Genomic DNA, 9,831 nt, shown 5'->3' with positions numbered 1-9,831 from the left:
CATGTCACAAGAAACTAACTGACCTGGCAGACTCAGCTCCACCCAGCTAGGGCACCAGCCCCAGGAGTGGCTTTCTTCACTGGGTAATCAGAGCCATAGGCTGCTCCTCCCTTTAGCAGCCTTGATAATCAATTGAAATTCAGTAAACAGAAACTCTGAGAATGGCTCCAGCCTGAGTGCTGTGAGTTTCTCACAAACCAGCCCCCGGGAAAAGCTACTGTTTGCTAAAAGGCCTCAACTCTACCCAGAACCTAGCCTCATCACAACATCTCCAAACATGAAGAAAAAGTCATATCCCTCTTTTGTGATACTCAAAGGAGATCTGCCTAACATTGAACTAACCTGGGAAGAGGATCACAAAACCCTGGGTAAGGCAGTGCATATTTCTGCCTGTTCAAATTGACTTAATAAACTAACCAAAGAAGTGAAGGATCTCTATGATGAAAACTTTAAAAACTTTAAAAAGTTAATCAAAACAGAACTTAGAAAATGGCAAAAACTCCCATGCTCCGGGATTGGAAACATTAGCATGGTGAAAATGGCAATACTTTCCAAGGCTATCTACAAATTCAATGTGATACCTATCAAAATTCCAACCTCGTTCTTGAAGGAAATAGGAGTGGCAGTCCAAAAATTCATATGGAACAGTAAAAGACCCCGAATAGCAAAAACGCTCTTCAAAGGAAAGAACACTGCTGAAGGAATATCAATACCAAATTTCAAACTCTACTATAAAGCCATAGTAATCAAAACAGCTTGGTACTTGAACAAGAACAGACCTCAGGACCAATGGAATAGAATTGAAAACCCAGAAATGAACCTACAGTCCTATAGCGAACTAATATTTCAAAAGACAACTAAAAAATTAGAATGGAAGAAAGACAGCCTCTTCAATAAATGGTGCTGGAAAAATTGGTTAACTACTTGTAGAAAACTAAAGCTAGAGCCTTATCTACCACCCTGCACCAGAATCAACTCCAAATGGATCAAAGACCTTGGAGTCAAAGCAGACACTCTGAAAACATTACAGGATGGAATAGGGGAAACCCTAGATCTCTTTGGCGCAGGCCTACATTTTCTTAATAGAGACCCAGAAACACAAGAAATCAAAGAAAGATTGAACAAATGGGATTGCATGAAGTTGCAGAGCTTCTGCATGGCAAAGGACATAGCCAGCAAGATCTATAGAAAGCCAACGGATTGGGAGAAGATCTTCACAAGCTATACAACGGACAAGGATCTCATATCTAAAATACACTTGGAACCCAAAAAATTAAATCCCCCAAGAGCAAATCCTCAAAGAAACAAATGTCCAATAAATAAGTGGGCTAAAGACTTAAAGAGAAACTTCTCTGAAGAAGAAAGATGGATAGCCAATAGACACATGAAGAAATGCTCAACCTCCCTAGCCATAAAAGAAATGCAAATCAAAACAACATTGAGATACCACCTCACCCGAGTTAGAATGGCAAAAATCAAGAACTCTAACAACAACAGATGCTGGAGGGGGTGTGGACAGGAGGGAACCTTATTTCATTGATTGTGGGAGTGTAAACTTGTTCAACCACTTTGGAAATAGTATGGAGGTTCCTCAAAAGACTCCACATAGATCTCCCCTATGACACCCAGCAATCCCACTTTTGGGCATTTACCCAAATGTTTACAAACAAGACCACACTAAAGCTACCAGCACAACTATGTTTATTGCAGCATTATTTACCATAGCTAAGTTATTGAACCAACCCAGATGCCCCTTACTATATGATTGGATCAAGAAAATGTGATATATATACACGATGGAATTCTATGCCTCCATCAGAAGAATGACATTGCCCCATTTTTTAGGAAATGGAAAGACTTGGAAATAATTATATTAAGTGAAGTAATCCAAGCCCAAAGAAACATAGGTCCCATGGTTTCCCTTATTTGCAATATCTAGTATATGTATGATTCAAGCAGAAAAGCTCAGATTAGGTGAAGTTAGGAAAATGAACCCTAAGCTATGTATTTAAATGTTTATTTTTCTTTCATGCATTTGTTTTTAACATATTTATAAGATTATTTCTTTGTTGCTTTGTATGTCCCTCCCCATAGTATAACCCCTGCTTTCACTGTATTTGATGTCAGCATCATTTGTGGAGGGAGAGGGGAAAAACAAGTCATTTAAATAAGGATACAAGTGGACCCGTTGCCACAATGAGAAGTACATGTTGTCAGTTGAAAATGAACTTTACAACTTTAGTTGGGGGGGGGGGAAGGATTGGGTAGGGAGACTAGGGGAGGCTGCGAAGGGATGGGAAATGTAAACAAAGGATGAGGCTACAATGCTTGATAAGAAATGTAATCACTATCTTCCCATGTAATTGTAAACCCTCTGTACAGTATTTTCACAATAAAAAAAAACGAAAAACAAGGTATTTAAGTAGTCATGCAAAGGACTTCTATTTTACTACTGCATTATACATTTTTTTCTAATGTTGAGAACCAATAAATAATGGATGTATTAGAAAGCTCTTAAAGCTCATATATTGAATAGTAAGTTCTCTTACACTATATCATTGTATTTCCCAAATCATTTACATAGAAGGCATTGTTTCCTATTTTCTCATTCCTAGAATAAGCTGCACATGAAGACACCACTGGTCCTCATTTTCAGTCTGTGCATTTGAATACAGAGGAACGTCTTTCCTCTGCTCTCTATCAATTCCCTCCTCTCCAGTTAGAATAATTTAAAATAGTAAAAATGAAAAAACAGAAAATAAATCATGGTGAAAAAACATGCAGGAAATTCACCAGATTTTTCTGACCAGTTCAACCAACGTGAACTATTCGGGAAATACATGGACACCTCATTCCCACTGGTACTCAAAGTCTCTTGTTAGGCAATTCTGATGACGACCATCAACTAGATGAAAACGTGAGGAATGGTATCAATTGCAAGAAAATAATGGAGAAGAATGCAAGCAAATTTCTTCTTTGGGCTTACTGCATTGCAGAGACTACTTTTCAAAAAGGCCACTCATATGAATACCAGGGATGAGGATAAGTATACCCCTCATCATTGGGGAGCCTAGAGTGGACATGTAGACATTGTCCATGAGTTGGTAACTGAAGGCAGATATTCATGCAATAACTGTGAATGGTTTGGCACCGCTGCATAGTACTTATATATGGATTAATACCTGAATGGATTCTTTCTTAATTCATCATGATGCAGATACCAATCTCCAAACTAAAGGCCTCTTGACCCCCTTGCATCTTGCTGCTGGGAATAGAAATAGCAAAGATATGCTGTATCTCCTTCTGTTGAACCATAATTTCAAACCGGGTCTGAAGAACAACTTGGAAGAAACTGCATTTGATTTTGCCAAAAGGATAAGTATGTATCACTACCTCTTTGAAGTTATGGAAGGCTGTACAAATTATTCTCCTACATAGTAATGGTTTGGTTAATTTCTTAAATTTCAAAAGTGCCATTCCATCTTTTGTGTCCCTACAAAATATTTTCATAATAAAAAGCAACAGCAATATCTTAATTTAAAAATTCATGGATTCCATGGTATTCTTCCATGTGAATTGCCTCACTTTGATGTCAAAATGTATTCAAGAGTTGTTTGTATGCATCTATAATGATTTCTGCAGAGTTAGGGTTTTTTTTTTAATTTTACCTTATCTGTTGAAATGAATAGTATAGAAACTAAAGTTATTCCTGGTGCTTGTCTGAAAAAAAGTATATCAAAGTTTGTATAAAGTCCATAATCTATTTCATTATCTTCTAGATATAATACTTTGAAGTCTACATTTTTATAATATATAGGTTCATTAATAAATGTCTCCTTTCAGATTACATTCCATATAGAAAAAGATAAGATTCCTTTTTTCCTAGGTCCTTATAGTATTTTATTTCTTTGGGATAAGATGACAATATTATCTAATTTCAAGTTTTGTAAAGGTTATGCTATGTAAGAGCCTTTGTAAAGTGAAGATTTAATACACTGATGTCAAACTAACCTTTAATTCTATGAATTACATGTATTGTTACACTTGTATTTTTGTAATCAACTTTTTAATAACTGCTTTTCATTTCTTGCATTTGAAGAATGAAAAATATGGAATAGTTCACGAATTTTTGTATCATCCTTCTGCAAGTGCCATGTTAATCTCTGTATTGTTGTCATTTGGTTAGGCCTGCTGCTGAAGCATGTAGTATCCTCTAAATTTAAGTAGTTAATGATGCAATCTTTATACAGGCATATATCTTTGGTTGCCTATTTGTAACAAGGAGCCCTTATTGTTCCTAAAATGCTATTGATCTTATTTCTCTAAATTTCTGTGTATAGTGGGAAAAACTTACATTGTTTGGTCGATTGCTCACATTTGCAATTTTTGTCAATGACTATTTTGTTGTTTTCATTTTAAATTTGATCATATTTTGAAGTCTTTATAGCTAAGTCCAAAGGTGATGCCTTTTCAAGTACTCACTAATCAACTGAGTTAGCTTTGTGGAGCTAATGGATTCAAAGGAAGTCTTGCTTAAGAGCTACTTCTAAACTTCTGCATCTTAAAAGTTCGCAAAGGAGTCTCACTGGCACAAATGTCTTCCTGACGCTTTACCCTTCTCCCATGTAGAAACAAACCAATCAGAATATCTTACCCTGACAGCATAGATTGTCTTACTGGAACAAAACTAATCTTAGTTACAAGGGTCCATAGAGCGATTAACAGTTCAGACCGAATTGTTCAGAATAGAAGGTATTTTATCAAAATATAATTGTGTATTATACCTATCATTTCAAAAGTAGCTAAAGCCAAGAAGTTGAAAAAAGTGTTCATATGCATGATTACCTAATATCCTGGTCTGTCTACCATCCAACCAGGCAGGAACTTACACTACTGACTTTCTATCACCAAATATTTCCATAAAACTTGGAGAAGTCCATAGGTTTCTCCTCGATATTAGGCTTAAATTATTAATATTTTAATCACAGTGTTTCCTCTTGCCTCCAGGCTTACAAATGGTAAAGTTTTAGGTCTAACTCTACCAAAAACTGAGGTAGAGATAATGGAATAATACTTTAAAACAGAGTTGCCATTGATACCCTAACCACAACAGAACAATGCATAACAATTTCCTATATTATAAGTACTTATATATTTTATATTTCTATGTGCTGATCTTAAATTTCTAGAATTGCTAGAATTAATTGATAATTTGACAAATAAATTGAAATTTATTCCCATAAACAAATTGGAATATAAATACTTAGGTTTAGAATATATATTAGAATATAAAAAGTATCAAAGCAATGTCTTCGTTATAAACTTGTGATACCTTCTAAGTGTTCTAGGTCTTCTGAATTCACATAGTAAAAAAAAAAAACAGTATTGTTTTCCTCTAATCTATAAGATATTTTACACTGCTGCTGTGTTTATTGTCTTAACTCGCTGGACCCAAAGTGTTTTTCTCCATATTTCTGAAGCATTCTTACTGATTTTACCCAAATTTTGCTGATATGATGTGTAAAAACTATTATTCTTCTGTAGCACCCACAGGTTTGAGGATACCAAGTCCCAGTTATCTGCATCATCATATAACAAGGGCAAGACTTCTGACCTTGGCCCATGCAACATGCTAACGGAAAGTAATTGAAGACCCATCTCAATTTCTAATTTCCTATAATATTTCAGGGCCCCAATTCCTTGTAGGAATTAGTAGTAAGCAATTGTGAAATGTAAGGCAACTTAAAATGAAAGATGAGATCACAAATATGAGAGAAAGTACTGTAGTTCAAACTTTCAATTTACAGATGACCAGCCCATATGAGTAAACAAATTCACAAATGTCACAAATTATTTTTATACCCCTCTCCTAATGATAAATGAAAGATTTCAGTCCAGCGTAAGTAGGCCAAAAATAATTACTGGAATGATAGATCCATAATTGTTCTACCAAGGCTAGGAAATCTTGACTTAGAAGTCAAATATAATTTAGAAAATCATTAATTGAGAAGATCCTTAGTGCTTCAAAACACTGCTACTTCAGGAAAACTTAGTTCTGTATTATAAAAATGTTGTCATTCTCAAACCAATGATAACCTACATTTAATCTTCTGAAAGTATATTCCTTTTCCAATAAACTTTTAAAAATCTTATTCACCAAAATAACACTTGACAAGTAGATAATAGTGACATTAAAAGTTTTTCAAGTGTAGGAATCAAGTTACAATAGAGATGATTTATTTACCCAGCATAAATGCCAAGTAAGTTCAACCATTCTTTAAAGTGTAGAAATAGTATCTCCCACCATTTGCGTTGCTCAGTAGATGCCTTCCAGAAATGTGTTAAATAGATCAGCCTTCCATGATTCAAACCCAAATATTAGCTAATAACGTAAATTTCTTCACATAAGAAGGTACATTTTAAAGTCACTAATAGTTGACTTATCATGTGTTGCCTTATCATATGGTTTCCCTATCTGTCTAACATAGTAAGGAATATGACTTTAAGTTTTGCATATGGTTAATCATCAGAGATGTGACAAACATAAAATCTGTCTTCTATTTCTATCATATTCCTCTACTGTAGTAAAAATTAGTTTTTTTTCTTTTTCCAAAACTTAGAGGTAGTAGAAAATATCATCCCATGTAAAATAAAATAATCACACACCATTGTACAAAGCCATTTATAAAAGCTGGTAGTTAGGTATAAATTCTGAACGATTTTTAAACTTTCTTGTTGACTAAAGATTAATCTTCCAAAAAGATGAGAATAAAATCATATCTAGGTGCTTCACGTCTCCAGTCTTGCAAATTGTTATTGCAGTTCAAGTATATGCAGGATTGAAACTCCATGGAATGTAGGAATGTATATAAACCTTTCAAATTCTAAACAGACAGTTTAACAGAATGACTATCAGGAAGTTGAAACCAGAAAGGAATAATAGTAAAGACATAAAATGAATGAAAAATGGAAAATGGGCAAGTACAGCTAGAATACTAATGTACACAAGTAATAAAGGAAGTTGTAAATCTGAAATAAATCTTGGAGAAAGGGTTGGTTCAGATTGATAGAAGGAATGACTCTGAACCAAGAGCATTTGATAATTAGATGGACATATTTAATTGTAACACACTTGCACAACCTTTTGAAATTCAGTTAAAAACACAACTACAAATAAAAACACACAATAATCACAACCAAACAACAATCTCTATAGTGTATGTATATGACCTCACAAAATTTTAAGCAGTTAATGAAGGGCAGTCTTTGGAAAAGCAAACAAAGCTGTTCAAAGAATGCAGTTCGGGGTAGGGAAGAATTTTGAACAGATATAAATAGATTGTCAAAGGTTATAAATCATTTACAGGTGCTGCAAATATTTTCTTCTGTGAGTATTCTTTGTCTGAAGTGGTTACTCCAGTCCTCAGCCACACTTGATAGCTTGTGAATATAGAATGGAAGAAACAAGATCAAGAACCCATTACACCACTGGAGAGAAAACAGTCCTCTATGGTTTCTCTCATTTCTCTTCAGTACTCTTTTCTCATACTTTTAATAAAGTCAAGTGATTTTGAATTATATCTTTCCTTCTTTTTCAGAGAATTACTGTTTGGTAATTAAATGACAATTCACAAATTTTGATGTCTTTTTTGTTTTTAAAGAACTTTGAATTTAAATTCCACTGCAACCTTGTTTCACACAGTGAGAGTCCATTTCCTGGGTAAGGACAATTCTCAAGGGAACCTAAAGGATTTACTGCAAGGTTTGGGAGATTTGTTTGTTTAGTGTGAAAATATGCCATATTCACCCACATTGCTCCCTCTCAGCTAAGTCTCCATGGATTTCTTTGCATGAAAGCCTATTTTCCCAGGTAACTTTAAATTTTCTTGATAGGCTAAGTTGTTAAAAAGTTTGAACAATTAAAATTTACCTGGCATAAAATTTAAAACTCTTTTGAAATTCTTTTATCAGAATCGCGAATTCACCAATCCTAATTCCACCTTTACCATCAAAAACAGTTCGCATGTGTTTTCATGATATAGTGTCCATGAAACTATTATTTTCCAGTGGCTTTGTTATGCGTATATATGACCATATAAGTTGATGCTGAGCAAAATGAACTCCAAGATATGGAGAGATATTTATTTGTGGTTGTAGTTTTTGATGTACTACATGATTTCTATTTTCTTTTTGATTTTCTCCTATGGTTTATCCCCTGCTGTGTTTGATTTTGGAACCCTGTGTATTGTGTTTACATTTACCTTAATTTGGGAAGGGGACAGGAACAACCAAATGGTGAAATAAAGGACAAAGGGCAAACCAATGCAATAGCAATACTCACAAGACAATAAGTTAGAAATGTACATTACAACTTGTGAGGGATATTGGGGTGAAGGAAAAATTGTGAGAAAAATTAGAGAGGGCATAACAAGTTTGAAAAGTTATGTATTCACTACCTTACAATGGCTGTAACCCCACAACACATCATTTTCACATTAAAATTAAATTATAAAATAAGCTGATGAAATAAAATTTCACTGTTTTGGTATTGTAAATATTATTCTTTATGTAGTATTTTTTTAAAAAATAAGTATTATTTGGAATCTAATTTGAATTATTTACCTCTTCTTTATCAGAGGGTAATCAACTTGAATGATATCCAACTAGATAATTTTTTCACAATATACTTGTCAATATTTTGAAAATAGAATAAATTTAGTACTTTCTTATAGTAAAACAGAAAACAGTTTAATTCTATGGAAACCCATAACTTTTAAAAGTAAATAAGTTGTTAAGAGGACAGAATGTATGTGTTCTTCAAAATTCCTATGATTAATAACTACTTATTTTCAAATTCTGAACATTCCGTACCTGAGAGATTCAAAATTTACCTGTTTGCATGTTTTGTAATTCTGCAATAGATGCATTTTCCAATGGGGTGTTACAGACTGAGAAGTAAACAGAAAAAGAGCCACATTCTGGTATAGGATAAAACTATGAAGCATGTTATAATTAATTCTTCAAGCATAGCAGTTGGTTCTCAGATTAAGGTATTATTTCTATGACCATCAATCACAAGATTTATGCCATAAAGTCATCCTAGAGCAACAGTTTCCAACTTGTTGGGTGCACCTCAAAATTCCCTTAATTCACATCAAGAATAGCTAATCTCCATTGTGAGAATACACTGCACCTCTGCTAATGTGATGCCCTCCGTGTTCTGGAAAGAACACCACAATAAACTGTGTTGCATCATTTTTCCTCCATTGATATTCTTGCAAATATTATTTATATTCATACTTTTTTAACTATCATACATAATCAGGATGCTAAGGTTGGAAGATTACAGTTCAAAGCCCACTGAACTAGGCCCTGAGAGGAGACTCGAGCTGGGACAGCTTCTTTACAGTTTTTGTTTTGTTTTAGGGATTCTAGAAAAAGAACAAAATCCTTGGCTTCAACCAGCCCAGTTCTTGGATTGAAAAGAATGCCTCTAGGTCCCCCTCCCCTTAAGAACTTAACCCATGTTTGTTCTGTTAAGGACTGACCAGTTAAACAGATAGCCAGTAATCCAGCTCATGCTGGCATGCTGGCTACATCCCGAGTTTACTATACAGTCTGCCTTTTTCACATGCTTATATTAAACTCCACTAAACTCCTTTGTGTATGTTTACCTCAAGCTCCGCTTTATCATTGAATTCGTGAGTCATTTAAACCAAAAGTGATAGGCTGGTTTAAACAGCCATTATGTGACAAAGTGTAACTTCATTGGCCACCTGCGTGTGGTCTGGTATTACTGCAATCATTTGGGTGCATGAAAATCTCATTGGT

At 34.4% G+C, this 9,831-nt stretch overlaps 1 pseudogene; it reads right to left on the bottom strand.

The window, feature by feature from the left end:
* Positions 1 to 4,103: 4,103 nt before the first annotated feature.
* On the bottom strand, positions 4,104 to 4,203 carry LOC138811193 (U6 spliceosomal RNA; annotated as a pseudogene).
* Positions 4,204 to 9,831: the final 5,628 nt, after the last annotated feature.

Source organism: Dipodomys merriami, unplaced genomic scaffold (genome assembly GCF_024711535.1).
Source record: "Dipodomys merriami isolate MVZ:Mamm:240054 unplaced genomic scaffold, mDipMer1.0.p SCAF_1045, whole genome shotgun sequence".
Lineage (NCBI taxonomy): Eukaryota > Metazoa > Chordata > Mammalia > Rodentia > Heteromyidae > Dipodomys > Dipodomys merriami.
Note: the sequence above shows the minus strand (reverse complement) of the source record. Positions and strands in the feature narration are given on the sequence as shown.